The following is a 19,080-nucleotide window of genomic DNA, read 5'->3' on the forward strand; positions in this document are numbered from 1 at the left end:
CCACGCCCGTCGGAGCGGCGCGCCTCGTCATTTGCCAGCTCGGCTCTGCTCCCCGCCCCCAGCGCCTCGCCCTCCCAGGCACCTCCTCCCAGCGCAGCTAGCTCGGCCCGCGCACCCCGCCCGTCGGCGCCGCAGCTCCCGGTCCAGCTGGGCGGGGACTGCTGTAGGACTCTGTAAAGTCTGTGAGTCACTGCACAGCCCATCAATCCAATTAAAGGTCTGGAGCGAGCGGAGCAGGCGGTGCCGCGGCCCGCAGCCGCTCGCCCCGTCGCGGCCGCCCCTGCTCGCAGTGCCCCCTGCTCCATGGCTGTCTGTACTTGTTACGGTGTAACGTCCTCCTCCTCCGCCTCCTCCTCCGCCTCCTCCTCCGCGGCGTCCTCCTCCTCCTTCTCCTCCTCGGGAGCCGCGGCAACTTCCCCTCAGCCAGCCTGCTCCGCCGGGGGACCGCAAAGGCATGGGATAGACCCAGAGCCGCTTCTCGCCGCCTCCCCGCCAGCCCTCGCTCAGTTTCGCCCCTTTAAATTAAAGTCCGGTCCTCGCGCCTGGTCCTCGTAGAGGTTTCCCGGGCAGTCTGTTCTTTCCCGATTGCCTTCTCCCCCCGCGGGGCAGGGTCCTTAGGGCCGGTGGGCTTATGCCAGGGAGGGGCTCTCCGCCAGCCCACCCGCTCCGCGCCGCCGCCCCTCTGGCCGGGCCTCGGTCGCCCCGCTCCCGTCCGCTCCCACCCGTGGAACTCGCCGTCCTGCACTCGAGTGACGCACCGACGCCCCCGCCCGCGGCCAGACGTCCCCTCCCCGGCTGCCCGCCCGCCCCGTCTCGGAGCTGGACCGGGCGCGGACTTCCTTGCAGAAGGGTGAGTACCTATGGGTGGTCTTTTTTGAGGCGGGTGGGGGAAGCTGAAAAAAACGTGAGAGCGGGTCCACTTTTGGGGAGCAGGATTAGGTTGTGGGCTGGAGGTTCCCGGTCCGGCGTGGATTTGAGGTGGCGACTCCCTCTCTCCCTCCCTCCCTCGCTCCCCGCTCCCTGTCCCTCCGCCCTCGACTTCTGCTCCACCAGCCTTGCCCGTATTTCTAGGTATTGCCAGAGTAACCTATCGGGGCATTCTAAATGCTGGTAAAATAATTGGCGATGGCATGCTTGCTGTCAGTGGGTGCCTGGTGAGCGGCGGTAGCCAGCATTGTGATCTGATAGACTCTGTGACCTGCAAAAAGTGTAAAATGGCTAATGGGTACATTTCCTTTAAATCAAAGTTAACTTTTATTCAATAAAGGTAAAGCGAAAGATATTTTTAATTTGACTACATGGTGATAGAGGAAGGGAAGACAGGTTGCCTAGCGGCATCCCTTAGTGTGTTTATGTTACAATCATTTCATGAGTTCTCTTTTGGAAAAAATACAAATGCAGTATTAAAGGTTGTGAAGTCTGTGAACCTGTTGGAAGAAAGCAAGGTAAGGTAGAAATTCAGCTCTTCAGCTTGACGCTTTCTTTACAGCTCGCCTCTACTGTAGGTAGGCAGTACAACACAGAATTTTATTTCCCCATCATTGGACACAGTGCAGAGTGTTAAGAATATAAAGGAAATATAGATTGTGTTTCTTTTAATATTCATCTTCTGTGCACTTGATTACTGTTTAAACAATATTATTCTACAGAATTTTGCAAGACTTTTAATTTGCTTTCTTGGTTGTCATTAGCCCAGAAGTACAAATACTCACCCCCATGTGATTTATGAGAATCTTGTGCATCTTCAATATTTAATTCGAGATAAAAGTAAAAATTATGAAAAATAATTACTCTGGATTGGCTTCTGGGGTTGCTGTTTAAAATTCAGCCTTTTTAAATTGGTACTACTTTTGCGTCAAGTTTAGGGCTAGTTGTCCACAAGATTCAAATTAGGCCAAACCAAACATGTTTTGAAATATTAAAGTACTGGAAAGGCCTCTTAGTGGTTCATTTTCTCCTTCTCTTTCATACTAACCAGAATAAGTTGTTACTAAATTTAATTTTAAAGAATACACTGTTCCCTTACTGAAATCTGCCAAGTTGCTACGGAAAAGATTTCTTTTTAAAGAGCAGAAATGTTTATGATCAGTCCAAAGTAGTAAAGTTGAAAAGTGACCTAAATGTAAATGCCAGCTGAAGGAAAAGCTTGTCGTGGGCCCCTAAACCCCCAAAGCCTTTTTGAATTGTTTAATAAATTTCATCTTGTGATACTTGTTTTCAGGAGGGTAAAACTGAATCATTGAAAGGCCTCGTAGCATGGGAGAGGCATGCTGCCTGAATGTGAATCTTTCCACCTATCCTGATTCTGTGACCTTGGGCAAGTGTTTAACCTAGCCTGTGCTGGTGTTCTCCTGTAAAAGAGAGGGAAGAAAGGGTTAATGAGAGTGCAGGTCTCAGTGCTAGCTGTCTGTCGTGGTCATCGCCATGCCCAGAGAGGTTGTCTAGGGTAGTGGTTAAAAGAGGGAAGAGGGTCTGGAACAAGGTTCTGTAGTTTCAAGGCCCACCATTTTCTCTTGTCATCTCTGTGACCTTGGCCAATTTAACCTTAGATTCTTCATCTGTAAAATGGGAAAATAGTATCCTCTACTTATCAGGAGTATAGTGAGGACAGAATGAGTTACTATGTGCAGAGATTTTGAATACTGATGAGTGCTTCTTTCCAAGTGTAGCTCTGTTATGTTCCTTGTATACCGTGAAATATGAATGGCTATTGCTATTTAAATAATGTTATTCTACAGAAGTTTGCAAGACTTTTAATTTGTTTTCTTAGTTGTCATTAGCCCAGAAGTAACAAATACTCACCTCCATGTGATTTATGAGAATCTTATGCATCTTCAATATTTAATTCAAGATAAAAGTAAAAATTATGAGAAATAATTGTGTGTGTGATGATAAGGAATCATAGGCCAGGCAGGGTGGCACATTCCTGTAATTCTAGCCACTCAGGAGGCTGAGGCAGGAGGATAACAAATTTGAAGCCAACTTGGAGAACTTAGTGAGAGCTGATCTAAAAATAATATAAAAGAAAGGGCTGGGGTTGTAGTTTAGTTGTATAGCACCTGCCTAGCATTTGTGAGGCCCTGGGTTCAATCGATCCTCAGTACAAAACACACAAAAAGAAGGAAAATCATTGCTGTTGATAAAATAACCAGAATTTGTATCAATATACCTGATGTATGAGTGAAAGTTTATATGAGCGTTAAAGAAATTTAGTTATTGGATGAATTGAGTTCACTAGTCTTTTATTTAAACTTGCACAATAGAATGTATATGCCTCCATTATGGTACATATCATACATTTGCTGTTTTCTATGGCTTTCTCCGCTACTAATCAGAAAGCTCTCTGAGTGTAACAAGAGTCTTTCAATTATGGGTTAGTCTCCGGTGCCTAGCAAAGTGCCTGGCACATAAAGAACCTTAATGAATGCTTGGATAAGTAATTAAATGATGTCATTCTCAAGTTAGTTGTGAGTAGTTACATGAACATTATAAGTGATATTGTAAGACAGGTGTGGGCACGTGCCTGTAATGACAGATACTTGGGAGGCTGAGGCAGGAGGATTACAAATTTGAGGCTAGCCTAGGCAGTTTTGCCAGACCCTGTTTTGACTTAAAATATAAAAAGGGCTGTGTATGTGGGTTAGCACACCCTGGGTTTCTGGGTTTCCAACAAAAAAGAAGTGATATTGTGGAGAATACTGTTATTTGCATTATTGAATTTTTACTCTCAATTATTATTTGTGGAGCTAGAGAATAAATGATTTATAATATGATTACCTGTTAAATGATTTTTCATTTTGAAGATTAAATGGAAGTAGCCTGAAAAGTACATCTGATATCTTCCTTTGTTACCTGTTCAGTTTTTAATCATAACTTTTTTTTTTTGAGACACAGTCTCACTATGTAGTTCAGATTGCCTTGAACTCACTATGTAGCCCAGGCTGGCCTTGAACTCCTCCTGCCTCAGGCTCCCAAAGGCTGGGATTACAGGCGTGCGCCACCATGCCTTGCTAATCATAAGACTTTTTAACTCCCAAACTTAGTCATCAATTTGGACGTCACTATTTATGTAATTAATTCAATATTTTGAATTTTAATTCAGTATTTTAAATCATGATTTGATATTCTCTGCTTCAGAATTAAAAATAGTAAAGAGAATCTGTCAACCTAACACTGTAAAATAAAATGACCTCATTTTCTTAAGGTCCATACTTTTATTTCTTTTTCCACTTAAGAATGAAATTCTCTTGAACCATCTTAATAAATAATTAGCTATTTAAACAGCTACAGTAAACAGAATGGTAGCAATAATAAAAGAGCTATATTCAATCAGTCAATAAAATGCATAACTTCACACACTGAATAGGCATTACACAATTGGGGAATTTTTTTTTAAGTAAGGAAAATTGATGGGACCTACCACCTGCCTCATTTATAGAATCTTTCTGTTTTACCTGTTAGTAAAGCTCAGTTTAATTATTGTGCTCTCTGACGTTCTAAAATGCAAGAATTATCTTTAATGCAAGAAGCATCCTCAGGGACAAAATCTGAATTGTGATCTACTCTGAAGTGTTACAGTATTCCACAACTTTATTAAAACTTTTCAAATATATAAGCTATCTGTTATGATGCGGGTAATTTTGTATACTTAATTCCTTGTTTAACCAAATCATGTTATCCAGTTAAGTTGAATACACTGCATCTTCCTTGGCTAAACAATTACTGTTTAGAAAAGTGCCCTCTTTTTGTTCATATACTTTTAAAGCAATTAATCTAAAACAAAAGTTAGAAATAATGTTTATGTACTTAGAAACAATGCTTATGTCTGGTCTGTAAAATGGGAGGTCTCAAGGTTTTCATTTGACACATTTTAGCATGATACTTTCTGTAGCTTACATTTTTTTCTTTCATTTAGCTTGTGTGTGTGTAAAAACAATTGGCTATTTATTAGTATTTTACAGACATATACAGAGTTAGCATCTTTTCCCCCCAAGACTGCATCTTTCTGTGTTGCCCAGGTGGTTGGTCCCTGAATTTCTAGGCTCCAGCAATCTTCCTGTTTCAGCCTCCAGAGTAGCTGGGACTACCAGTGTGTGCCACCATGCCTGGCTAATGTTCCCAACTTAAAAACAAACAAACAAACAAACAAATAAAAAAACCCACAATATTTGTGTGAAGAATTATTTGGAAAGAAGAGTAGAAATAATCTTTGGGCTTGTGACATCTATGTTTATCTTCTAACATTAGAGAAAATGGATAGCTACACACTCCATCAGTGATCAGAAGGAGAGAAAGATGATGTATGTATTACCTGATGACATACACACACAATTAAGGTCCATGGAGTTTCACTACTGATTGGTACCTGACCTTGAGCATTACACTTAACCTCCTCTACTCCCTTTCCTTTATCTTGACAATGGGAAGAGGAAAGGCAGTTACCCTCCGCTCACAGAGGAAGTTATAGTGATAAGCTGTAATTGCTTTAAAAAAAGCATTTAAGAAGGTCAAAGTTGGAGTAAATACAGAGTAAACATTGGCATTTAGTGATGCATATTTGTTCATCATTAGGTAAAAATTGTGACCTTTGGGGGCTTTATCTAAAGGGCATGTTTTCTTTTGATTTTTAGATGTGAAGAGACTTCTTACTGATATGTTCATAAAATGTCTAAGGTGCTTTTTAAAGAAGCAAGAAACTTTAGGGTTCTCAGTGTTGACACTGAGTTTGGGGGGGTGCATCCTGGTTATAACAGATGTTGATATTTTAAGAACAAACTTCAGGTATCTAGGAGATAAATGTGCAGACTTAGCAAATTCCGTTAGAAGTATATTAAAATAGAAATATTAATTGTGTTATTTACTTTTAAATTTCAAAAAGATTGCTTGACTGTAGGACATCTCTTGTGTCTTAAGTACAATGAAATATGTGCATTTCAGAATAAAGTGGGTTGGAGGATTTAATTTATCCCAGTTAAATATTTACTTAGGATGGCAAGTGAAGGTATGTGCAGAAAAGCTGCATTTTAAGAAATTAGTTTTTTCCCTTTGTTCCTAAAAATGAACTAGAAGTCTTTAAAATTTAAAAGTCAAAGGCTTAGAGTTAACACATTATGTAAATGCCTTTGAATTTACTTCTCTGGTTCAGCTTTTCTTCTCAAGCCCAAGGTCAGGAACCAATCAGTAGTAAACCTCCGTGGGCTTAATTGTGTGTGTAATTCATCAGATAGTGCATATGTTATTTGTCTCTCTTTTTGATCACTGATAGAGTACATAGCTATCCACTGAATTTACTTCTCTGATTCTTTACTTCTCTGATTATTGGAATTATCGCAACTTCATGATGTTACTCACTTTTTTTAAAAAGTGGAAGTGAAATTCTAGCGTACTCAGAATAAGACCTATGTAAAACATACAAGGACATTATTTATTCTAACTAGTATTAAGGATAATGAATAATGATGCTCAAATATGAAGTTTGTAAGCAGAAAGCAACTTGTGTGTGTGAGTGTGTGTGTGTATGTGTGTGTGCGTGTGTGTGCTGGGGATTGAACTGAGGACTTTGCACATGCTAAGTGCACACCTTTTACCACTGAACTACAACCCCCACCCACAGAAAACAACTTTAAAAAAAATATTGTCCTTACTGTGCAATAGCCAACCAGCTGAAACGGAACAATTTTATTTCATCTTCATTTTTAAATTTAAAAGTACATTGATATTTATAATGTTTTATGTGGTGGTAGGTACTCTAGCAAATTGTTTACTTTTAAAATATTAAAAATAAAATGACCCAGATAGTCTACCTTTTATTTAAATTGTATGTTTCACAACTTCTTCCCTTTATTCTAGCATTGTTTTTAGTTTTCTTAGAATTTACATACAAGTTTGTCTTTTCCTTTGGTGTGGCATTTTATTTTACTCTATCTTCCCAAGAATTGTGAGGGTCTTAGCAGTACTTTCCCCTTAGCCTCTCTGCATTTGCCTCTATGTAAGGTATGGAATATGGCTTTCATTTATTTTAGTCTCCTCTATGAGACTGACGGTGTCTTGGTTACTTTTTTTGTTGCTGAAACAAAATACCCAACACCTCAAATTACAGGAGGAAAGGTTTATTGTGGCTCACAATTTGCAGAGGTTTCACTTCATGGTTGGCTGGCTCCAAGGCAGGGTGGCTTGGCAGAGGGGCATCACAGAGAGAAACAGTTCATGGCAAAGCAGGGCAGGCAGAAAGCAGCAAGCAACAATCAATGACACGAGCCCTCTTTCTGTTCCTTAAATTTTATCCAGGCTACACACCCTTAGAGCAGGTGGACTCACTGCCAGGGTGGGACACCCTTAATCCTCCCCAGAATGATTCCAAACCAGTCCCAGCGTCACACACTCTAGATCCAGCCATCTCTGAAGAGCTCCACCTGTGACCTCATCAGACTTTGGGGAACATCAGACATAAGCCATAACGGGTAGAAAGACCTTCTATAAAGAAAGTTTTTATTGTTTTATCTTAAGAGATGAGCTGTCTTTAAGGGACCACTTAGTAAACCTATGAGAAAGTTTTAGCTCATGTGAGGTAGTGACAAGGGAGACTTGTAACATGCTCATTATTTACTGATTTCCCGTTAATCTGTTTTATGAGGGAGCCCACAGACTATTTTCTGTCCTCATTACCTTGAAATGTCTCAGAGAGTCAAGCTGTATTTTACTGTGTGCCAGGTGCCTGGTGAGCTTGGGAGACTTTCTGTGATGTCCATTGCTACCCAACCATCACATACATCAACAGAGATAAGCAGCTCCTTTGTTTTGTTTTTAACTCCTTAAACCCGGACCAAACCTCAGGCACGTCTGCTGTGCAGTTTCCCAGGGCTCACAGTTGTTACATGATGAATGGTCCCTGGTGAAGTAACCATCAGCTTTATTCTTTCCTATGACTTCCACTCAAATAAAATATATCCCTTTGGGGTAACTTTTGTTTTGACTTTAAGGGTTCTTTTTGACCAGAAAATCAGAATGTGGAAATGAAAACTTTTTCCCTTATTTTTTTGTGGTGCTAGGGCTGGAACCCAGGGCCTCCCACAAACCTGTTAGGCAAGACTCCATCCCTGAATATGTATTTTTAAACAAAAAAGATTTGCATATAAATCTTATGAGTAAAGAGTTTTCCTGTGCTAGCTTTGACAGCACATATACTTAAAAAAAAAAAGTTGTTTTCCTAAGGATCAACGTTCACTGATCTGGAGAGAACGTTCAATATTTCTCAAAAATACTTGATATTATTCAGACATCAGAAGTAGAAAATAAATTGTTACAGCAAACAAGCCCTCCTTTTGACTTAAAAAGGATCAGTTCATCATTACTTTTTATTTTAAATATTCAAATATAAAATTAGATAAATTTCTGTATTTTCAAGTTGATGAACTGAGAGATCCTCTCGAAATTATAGTACCTTCTGTTCCTCAGAGGAAAAACTTGGGCTTTTTTGCATACCTGTTTCTTTGGCTTCTGTTCATTTACTCATTCAGTTCATTCAACAGTTCATTCACTTACCTATGTGCCAGCTAGTCTTGGTAGGCACGTGAGATACAGAAGTGAAGAAAAGAAATGAATATTCCTCCCCTCATGAAAATTATATTCTTAGAACTTGTTTTCCACTAACTGGAGTAGTCATAATTATATAGTATACAGTAATGATCTGAAAAAAGTAATATTCTTTATGTAGATTTTATGCCTTTTTACTTTATAAAAAAGGAATTCTACATCCTAAAACAAAATTCCACTTGAGTGGAGTTTTATTAAATTTTTATTTAAATTTGAGTTGAAATATTAAAACAATAATATCAGTACTTCCCACCAGAAATCACGAATCATTCTTACTTGTGAACCCTGGAAAGCCTTACAGTAGACAGGGTCTAAAATTTTTGCTAGGTTTTCTTTATACTTTTTAAAGTTGTTTTCTCTTGTTGCTTTGTTTTCTTTGTGACAGAAAAAAAAAGAAAAAAAAAATGGTAGTGTGGAAAGTTGCACGATGGAAATGTAATCGTCCTGGCTATATTCACAACTAACAGGAAAAATTTTCTTTGTCCAGTGTATGTTAAGAACTAAGTTCTTGTTCCAGTGATTATACTTATGTTTTCCACTTCATTTCATTTCCACTTTGAATATTAACCTGGATATGCCAAAGTTTTAATGCAGTGTAAATAGCATTAATACAATATGGCATATAAGGTGATGATTTTTTATAATGTGATGATTTTCATTAATTATTTTACATTTATTCATAAATATTTGATACATGTCCCAAGTGCTTCGGAGTATCAGAAACTAATATAAGACCTGGTAACTGCACATAATGGTGATCATAGTCGAGTTGGGAACAAAAGATCCTATATGAAAATTAAATCTCTCCTATTGGGCAGTATGTGATTTGTGTAACAGAAGTCCAGTGTGGGACATTACATTAAACCAAGTCCTAGGTTAGGTGGATCTGCCTTCTAGGTGTGCTAGGTGACCTTCCTGGGAATCCGTCCTTCCTTTTAGGTCTGAGCAGAGATGGGAAGCAGGCCCTCTTTGTGCCTCAGACACCCACAGGTAGAGTGCTTTCTACTCTACTGTAGTGGCTCAGCAGGAGAGGAGGAGGAGAGGCTGGAGCAGACATTCTGGCCATTTACTACATTCGCTATCCCCTTGTGAAGCAGAAGCTGTGCCTAAGAATAGACTATTGGGCACGGTGTGGCTATTTCAGGTTGCTGAGGGAAAAATACCATAGTTTTGGGAAGCCCAATAAATCAGTGAGGGCATCTTGGACAAGAAGAGTTCCCTGGAAATTGGAAGAAGCACTGGGAGGAGAGTAAAGAACTGTGGAGAAGGGCTGGGGATTTAGCTCAGCGGCAAAGCGCCTGCCTGGCAAGTGCAAGGTCGTGAGTTCAGTTCCTGGTACCGGAGAAAAACCAAAAAAAAAAAGCTACTGTAAGAACTGTGGAGATAGAGGCTCTGGACAGTTGCTGAGGATACCTGCTCTCTCAGTTTTGTCTGGAGACTGCTGGATCTAATATAGCAAGTTCAGGAAGTCTGTATATATTGCTATAATACTGTATGTAGGTATAATCTTTCTAAATTGTTTTGCTTTGGAATTAGCTAAACTTCCTGCTGTGTGTTATGTTTAAATTCTCAAACATAATGCTGTATGACTGTAGCTTTTCTTTTTTTTTTTTTTCCACTTTTCTGGGTATTTGTAAATGTTAAGATTTTCTTTGTTTTTAGAGTACATATGTTTATTTATTTGGATCTACATCTAAGTAATGTATACTTGTCTCTTAGATTTAAATTCCCGGGGATGGGGCTGGGGATTTAGCTCAGCGGCACAGTGCCTGCCTGGCAAGTGCAAGGTCATGAGTTCGATTCCCGGTACTGGAAAAACAAACAAACAAACAAACAAAAATAAATTCTGGGGGTAGGGTATAGAGAATCTAAAGCTTCAACATTTATATTTTTTGTTAATGAAGGTGTTTGGATACTTTCTGGAGACTTTTTAAAAAATACATAACAATTTTTATGAAGAGTTTCTTTTCCTGAAAACTATATCTTTGCCTGAACTGTCACTGAATCCACTGATGCAAAAGGCCATAAAGGCAGAGAACCAGGTGGGGTGGTGCACAGATGTAATCCCAGCACTCAAGAGGCTGAGCAAGAGGAGCATGAATTCAAGGCCAGCCTGGACTGCATAGTGAGACGCTGCCTCAAAAGAAACAGAAATAAGACCTGAAGGCCACATAGGATAGCTACATGAATAATCCTGATTGCTCTGATGGCGTCAAGTATGTATACATATGTCAGTACTAACCAAGTTGTATGCATTTATTGTGTATCAGTAAAACTTCTATAAAAGCCATCTAAGTTGTAAGGTATATTAAAGTTTGTCATTTATTTTCATTTCTCTATTTTATTTTATCTTTATTCACCTATATATCACATATCCTAGACATACTCATATATTTCAATTAAGAAAGATAAGTAGAACTATAGAGTTCTGTGTTCTAGGTGAAATTTCAATATTGGACTGTAGAGAGCTTTTTTTATATGTGATACAAACTGGATTACCTTTAAGTAATTTCCACAAATTTGTTTAGAGAATTGGAGTTGCATTCAAAGGAATACTTTCCTTGTAGCTTAAAATAGATTATGAATTTTCTTTGACGTAGACTAAAGAACTTGATTTTTTAGTAAGACCTTTTTTTAAAATGAGGTTAAATAGCTTAATGCTTCCCCTTAGATATTTTTCCTTTTTTTTTTTTTTTTTTTTTTTGTTTTTTTGTTTTTTGGAGTCTTTATGAATTAACTTTTGAGATGTTGGGGCCACAGATGTTGAGGTAAATTTGATAAGGAAAGAACTAAGTCTGTTACGTTCTTCCTGACCCTGTGGTCTTTGAGCCCAGCACAGAAGTTTAATACAAATTTAAGTGATGGTTTAATATTAACTAAATATTCCTTATATTATCCAGTGTATGTTTTAGGTAATTTTCCTTATTATTAGAATTAATGCATGTGTTAAGTTTAAAGCATTGACAGTGTTTTTGTTTTTGTTTTTCAGTAGCGGAGTTTGAAACCAGGGCCTTCACACTGAGCTACATCCCCAGCCCCTTTTCAACACAGGGTCTTGCTAAGTCACTAAGTTGCCTAGGCTGGGCTTGATCTTGTGATCCTCCTGGCTTAGCCTCCCAGAGTGCTTAGGTTACAGGTATGCACCACCATGCCTGGCTAACATTGACAATTTTTCATGAATAAAAAGTAGGCTAGAGAAATGATCTAAGTTGTGTTCTGGGTTTGGGACTATCAGAACGTTAATGAGCTGTGGCTTTAAAACTCAAGCTCTTTAGAATTACCCATGTCCAGGCCAACAACCCAGTGGTGAGATCCTGGATTGGGTACTTTTAAAAGTCCCCAGGCCATTCTAATGTATAACCACTGTGCAGTGCTGACTTCCATACCATGCTGCCCCACACTCAGAGTTTCAAACATGGAGAAAACCTGGAAGAAGAATTCGACACCTATATTCCTCTACCTTGATTCAGTAATTATTAACCTTCTGCCATATTTGCTCTATGACTTGCTCCCTTCCTCTTTCTCTGTATATATACTTTTTTTCTGTACCAAGTAAAAGTAAGCTTCAGATAGCAAGGCTGTGCCATTAGTCATGATGTATCAGTGTATATCTGCTGAGAATAAGGATATTCTCCCACATTATCACAGTATCATTATTGTATCTCAAGACAATTAATAATGACTTGGGATGTTTCCCAATAGTTTACTTCCATTTATTAAGGCACAAGAACCTGTATTTTTCAGATTAAATGCAAGTGATATGAGAAATTCTGTAGACTATGAAAATATGAGAACTTTTGCATAAGATTTGTTTCCATTCTGTTTGCAAGTAAGGGCACTACTTCAAACATTTTTATGAGGTAAATGCATTTTCTTATGGATGATGAAGAAGAGTATTTCTAGTCCAACATTTCATGGTTATATCACCAGGAGAAATACTGATCAAAGTTCCTGCCACAGGGTGGATTAAACTGAGTGAAACTGAGTGAAAGAGCTCAGTTTCAAGCCAGACAATGTTGGTTCTGTTGCTTGTTGCAGGAGACACTGAGAAAGTTAAATTCTTGCGTCAGGATCCTTTCAGAGACTGCCCTCAAACTCAATGGACTCTTCAGGAAATTTATTATTTCATAACAAATTCAGAGGTGAAGCAGACTCCAGGCTTGATCTGTTCTGTAGCTCAAGTTCTTAGCATCTCTCTGTCCCTCCCACTCCTTGCTGGCCTCAGCTTGTGTCTTGGCTCCTTCCTGCAGCTGGTTCACAGTATTTTGAGGAAGTCAGGAAGCTACAAAGATGGCAGCTGCCCCTGTCTTTCTGTCTGATTGGGCATCTCTGCCTACTTCTGGACTGGAACTGTTTTCAGAGGCCCATTCTGCCCTGACTGGCTTAGGCCTACCTGTCTTCTCCCAAGGGCTGGGGATGGGTTCTTTCAGGGAGAGGATGGGATATGGTCATGCCCCTGAGAGTGCTGATTATCCTTTTCTCAAACTGCTGTCTTTGCTGTAAAATGGAACAGTGGTATCTGCCAGTATGGTTATTACTGCTACAACAAAGGTAACAAAACAAACACAAAGCTGATGTTTAATAAATGCTAGTTCCTGTTCTCGCCTTTCCACTTCATAGAAAATCCCATCTTCCTTTGACACTGTCTCACACTGTAGTGTAAGCAAGTGTGAGTCTCAGAAGCCTTTTTCACCTTTCTTCTCTACTTAGTATCTAGAGCACAGGATTTTATGTGAACCTTGCAGATTGGTCAGTTAGTTTCCATTAACCCATCTTGGTCTGTCTTATTTTTTTCTATGTATTTCAACTTCATACTGTATTATCCCAAAGCCAGAGAAGGGAAAGTTGTCAACAGGGTATACGTAGTTGTCAAGATCCAGATCAGCTATGAACAGAAATCTCATCAATTTTACTATCACTAAGTACAACAAAGTTAATATATTTTCACTTGTTAATGTAGTGGTACCTGCTTGTAATCTCAGCACTCAGGAGGCTGAGGCAGGGGGATTGCTTTGAGTTTAAGGACCAGCCTGAACTACATAGTGAGAACCTGTCTCAAAAACAAACAACAAACAAAAAGAAGAGCATCATGACCTGTGGGAGTGTCAGCAGAATAGGAGGTTCTTTGAAATATAGTAGCTTATTGGTCAGGACAGGCCAGGTCTTTGGTATTTCAGGATAGTCTAGGCTTACTACAGTAGTGTTCTGTGCTGGTTTCTCCAGAACTTCTTTTCAAAAAAGAGTTGTGCTTAGCTTTCCAGCAAGCCTTTTTTGGATTGTTTGGTCTTGAATCCTCTCACATACACAACACATCCTCCAAAGATGTGTTTTCCACTGTGTGTGAACAGTGGAGGGTTTTTGTTCAGGTGTGCCCTTTCCAAAGAGGTAAGAAGGATCGGCATGTCTTCCCCAATGGCTATTTCTAATCATTCCTGGTATATCTGTAAAGTCCTGCAAAATCATTACACCCCAATTATGTGGGAAGATCTCTCAAAATTTTCTTTCAAAGTGAGGGAATATTTGAATATTTTCTTAAAAGAAAACTGTTAATCTTTTTTGACTTCTCCAAGTAGAATGCTTAGTTCCTGCTGACCTCCATGCCAAGGGAGTAGGAGAAGAGTGGAATGTCTGGTGTCGCTCTTCATTCTGCGGATGCTGGACCTTGGCTTGTCACTCTTCAGTTATGGTTTTTTCACTTTGTCTTCAGATTTAGCACTGATGAAGTATATATTGGTCTGTTAAGCTCTGCGAATGCTAAGAATACTCAGAGTTTGAATAGCTTCATCCATAATTCAGAGCTTCTGCTGGCGTGAATTGTTTCAGCTAGAGGGATGTTTTTAAGTGTGTGTTGATCTTTCTTGTGTATCTCAAATGAAGATCCTGGATATATGTTCAAGTAGCACAATGAAAACAAAACTCTGAAATAAATTGTCATAAAAAAAAACCAGAGAAGCAACATTGTGACTGTAATTTTAGTTGAAAGTCCTAGAGTTTTGGGGAAAAAGGATGAAGTAGGATTTTTCAGGTTTGAAGCTTTGTTTCATTTGTGCAAGTTTTTAAGTTTAGTGTGTTGCAGAAAAGTTTTTTGGACAAGATTCCCTTTGCTGTGGAGCAAGTGTTTTTGGTGTTTAGCTAAGATTTGCTACCAGTGCCTCAGACACTGAAATGAAAAGTGAAATGGCTGTTGTTTCCCATCTCATAACCAGATTTTACTTTAATTTCCATTCCCTAGTATTAAAAAAAAAAAAAAAAAAGCAAAGATCAAGATCCAAAAGCTCAAACAAATCAGAATTTAATTTCCTAACTAGAATGAGGCTGACTTTGCCATGATGTGACAGGAATATGTAGGAAATGTTTGTTCATAGCTACATGGTTAATCATACAATTGCTGGGATTAATGCTTGGATTTTTTTATTTTTTTTTTCCTGTCTTAATTTTTTCCTGTCTTAATTTTATTCCTGTCTTAAGATACTCCACCAAGCAGATAAAACCAGCCAGTTCTACGCAGCTGAACTGACTCAACTTCTTTCTCTCCCCCACTTTGAGAAATGTTTTTGACTGTGTTTCTTGTCCCTGCTTCTTAGTCTATCAGAAAATGGGACACAGATCTAAATGCTAGTGATTGGCAAGCAATAGGAGTCGGGAGCATATTGTCTGCCTCTTGCTATAGAAGACTTATGCTCTGATGATAAAGTCATTGCCAGAGCTTTGTCTTTATTTCTTGATCCTGTCATTTCTGTATTCTGACTTGGAGCTTCCGAGAGGCAAGCTCTACAACCTCAAGTGGTGTGCAGTGTAATCTCAGGGCAAACTGCTTTTGTCCTGGGTCATCTATTCCCATGTTTCACCGAGGAGTTCTTATTCTAACTGAAAATTACAGCATGAGCAGTGAGAAATTGTTAACCAGCTAAGAAAAATATATGTATAATACCTTAAAAAATTGTTTGGAAAAAAGATTATACTTGGAGGATATGATTTGTTACTATTTCTGAAAGATCCAAATACCCTGGCAAAGTCTGAGAGCCTCGTGTCCATTTTACCATGGTAAGTATTTTACAAGGATTAAGGATTTTGCCACTCAGTGTGTGCATCTTCTCTTGTGTGCTGTGTGACTGTCCCTTTACTGGTCAGTTTGAGTTTTGAGAATACTTCTTTTCTTAATTTTTAAATGAATTTGCAGCTGGACAAAAACAAAGGATGGTTTGAGGATATTATTGGAATTGTATTACAGTTGAAAAACTTCACTGTCAGAAACTGTCTATAATTTGGCAAAGTACTCGTACATAAGTTGAGTTTTATCGTATGCTGAATCGTGGGTCCATCTTTCCTATCTTAGCATGAAAACCTTGGGTACAGGGGCACTTCTGTCTTCCCATCACTGTTGTGCTTCCCACAGCTGATTTCGTGTTCACTGAGTGGTAAGTGGATTAGGTTAGTGGTGCTGTGTGTGTGTGTGTCTTAACTATGAATGGAGGAAGTGCTAATAACACTTCCTGCTTGTGTAGCGTGTTTTCCTCCCCATTTCTCAGAGGAGTTGTCCAGTACCAGGATGGATCCCCAGACTGTGTTTTGTTCTCTTCTAATTCCTGTTGGGAAGTGCTGCGTAAAACTTTTCACTTGTTAGCTTCCTTTTTTCTTCCGTACTCCTAAAAATCAGAAAATATTATTTGCTGTTATTATCCTCATCCTGAGAATAAGGCACATCTCAGCCATGTACTTTACCTAGGTTTATTCTGCAGTCAGCCACAGAGCTAAAAACAGAAATCGGGGCTCTTCTTTGGCTTCTTCATTTTATCACTGAGCCAGTTTCCCACTGTTTCAGGCACCATCACAGGACCAGAGCAAACGCATTTCCAGGTACCAGAATTTTCCAGTGCCTCTTCTTCAGTGCTCTAATGCGAGGATTTACACCAGATTTATTGTCCGGAGTAAAGTTTCATTGCCAGTTATGAACATGATCTGCTCCCACATTATTCCTGACCTGACTGCTGTCCCAGAAGTTGATGGATAGTTAAAGGAAGATTGTAATGAATGCAATTCCGGGTTTTCTTTTTGCCCTTCTAAATGTGATTGACCAGATTGCTTTCTGCCAGGAAATTTCAGGAGTGGGCAAATGTTAATAAACTAGACTTTTTTCGTTGATAGTAATAAATGTAAAGCAGATTCAGTTAGCATATGTTGATACTTGAGAACTTCCTGCATTTATAGGTAGAATCAGCTCCAACCACTGTTAAAATGATGTTGTTCCTGTAAGACTTGGTCACCACATCTGAATGCATCTTACGCTTTGAATATGTTGTGCCCAGTTCTTTTCAAGTTTGTAGAACTGGAGGATACTACTGTGAAAACTGGAAGGATTGACTGCTTTGCTTTCAAGATACTTTTTAAAAGTCAAACTGAGGATGCAGTTTTTGAGACTGACAGTCCCTCCCCTCTTCTGAGGAACAAAAGTGAAAGTTGCATTTTGATTCATTCTTCTTAGTTGTCATAGTGAGCACGTAAAAAGACGGGAAGTGAGTGTGGTGTGCACACATCGCGCAGCTCTTCTGTCTACGTGCCTCTGCACGTGAGCTGATGCATGCACGCACATGCCACCAAGAACGAGTTCGTTCTTGCTCACACACTGCCGAGGGAGGCTGGCAGGCCACTGTGGTCCTGGGCGCAGTGGAAATTGGCGGCCTTCCCTCTCGTCCTATTAAACAACAGCCTGATGTCAGGCCAGCAGCGGTGATAGTGGAGCCACCTCAGATACTCTCAGCTGGCAGAACTGTGGAAGACCTGGCTTTGATCACCTTCCATTACACTTGAGGAAATGCAGTGTGGAGAAATTTGTTACTGTCAGAAGTACCGGAGTGGTCCTTTAAAGCTCTTTTTAAAATATAGTACTTCACATTTTCACATTTAAATCAAACAGCAAACCTGCGTGATAAAAAAAGAGAATGGTGGTTATTCTTTCTTTAGAAATATGCTAAGCCACATCCAGAGGAGGAAGAGTTATTTGGTGGTGGAGTGTCTGAAATTCAGGTCCTCCAAGCCCTGTCTTGTCTGTCTTTTCACAATGTTAAGTAACTTCTTTAGAATAGTAATTGTTAATTGTTCTGTTCTGTTACTTCCTCTCCCATCTAAACTGTGTGGGATGATGATTTATGAGTTTTTTTCCAGTCAAGACATCTGTGTATTAAAATCAGATACAGTCGTGCTGCATTTGGGAGCTTGCAGACAGTGAGACACTCCCCTCCCCAGCCTCCCCGAGCCTTCTGAGACAGCCCGAGTCTATACTCACCAGCTTCACTGGGAAGATTTATTAACAAGATGGTCCCGTTGCTCATTTGGCCTCTGAAAGCCACATAAAATGGAGGGAATGAATGATTGTAATTTTTGTGTGTGTTGTTAACTGCAAGAGACAAAACCAACATGAAAGGACTGTTCCATTCATCAGAAAGCCGAATTTTATTAGGGGAGGAGGAGAGAGTTAAAGGACCCCTGTTAAAACATAAATGTTTGTTATAAATGCTGTCTTTCCCATGTGCCCACTTCTGGTGTGTTTTCTCGCAGTTACAAAAGTGGAGAAAGAATTACCTTCCATGGTTTATATAACTGCATGTATGGTTTGCGGGGACTTCAGTTTGCAGGTAGCTCCTGGTTATCTCTTCGTGACTCCAGGTTTTTCAAGGTGATGTTAATAACAGGAAGAAGGGGCTGGGGTGGACCTCAGTGGTCGAATGCTTATGGGGCACGCTGGACCCCTGAGTTCGATCCCCAGTGCTGCAAAAAATAAAAACAAAAGGAGAATAAGTTTAGATAGGTGTGAATTAACTACGGAAAGTCATGTAGACGTTAATTTCTCTGCTGAAAGCCAGCTTACCTGGTTTTGAGACCTGACAGAAAATGTTCAGAAATCATATATATTGGCTGGGCACAGTGTCCCACACCTGTAGTGCCAGCACTCAGGAAGCCAAGGCAAGAAGATTGCAAATTTAAGCCTGTACTGGGCCATGAGACCTGTTTTAAAAAAAAGAATAGATCTTATATTTTTTTTAAGTAAATGTAATTTAAAAAATTTATCTATTTTTGCAGAAATGCTTTTAAAAATGCACTGTGGGTGGGCATGGTGGTACATATGTAATCCCAGCACTTGAGGGGCTGAGGCAGGAGAACTGCTGCAAGTTCAAGGCTAGCCTGAACTGCATAGCAAGATCCTGTCTCAAAAAAGAAATCATGGTGGCACACAGTGGGCACTCAAAAGCAGATTTTAAACAAAGCTGTGGTAATCTTTAGTTAATTATGTTAGCAATTTCTATAAACTAGCATGAACATGCATGTGTCTATTTAATTTATCTTTCTTAACTAAAATATAAGTGCCTTCTGGGTTAAAAAAAAAAAACAGCCAAATGAATAAAAACTTATTGAAGGGGCTGGGGATTTAGCTCAGCGGCAAAAAGCGCCTGCCTGGCAAGCGCAAGGTCGTGAGTTCAGTTCCCGGTACCG

At 39.6% G+C, this 19,080-nt stretch overlaps 1 protein-coding gene and 1 long non-coding RNA gene across 3 annotated transcripts in view; one reads left to right on the forward strand and one right to left on the reverse strand.

The window, feature by feature from the left end:
- Positions 1–373: 373 nt before the first annotated feature.
- The window catches only part of Sertad2 (SERTA domain containing 2), a 114,145-nt gene continuing 95,438 nt past the window's right edge, over positions 374–19,080 (forward strand). Inside the window, exon 1 of the mRNA XM_005385696.2 lies at positions 374–850. The gene's annotated coding sequence lies outside the window, so the exon portion shown is untranslated. The remainder of the gene's footprint in view (positions 851–19,080) is intronic.
- Positions 13,628–18,592, reverse strand: LOC106148597. 2 transcript variants are annotated; one of them, XR_001234199.1, is made up of 3 exons: positions 18,458–18,592; positions 17,876–18,357; positions 13,628–17,511 (listed from the first exon to the last, which is right to left on the reverse strand). It is a non-coding gene; the product is annotated as an uncharacterized LOC106148597 (long non-coding RNA). The 2 variants fall into 2 exon arrangements; XR_001234198.1 differs by having other exon boundaries at positions 17,876–17,986; positions 18,172–18,592.

This window comes from Chinchilla lanigera, unplaced genomic scaffold (assembly GCF_000276665.1).
Source record: "Chinchilla lanigera isolate Chin_1 unplaced genomic scaffold, ChiLan1.0 scaffold00023, whole genome shotgun sequence".
In the NCBI taxonomy this organism is placed as follows: Eukaryota; Metazoa; Chordata; class Mammalia; order Rodentia; family Chinchillidae; genus Chinchilla; species Chinchilla lanigera.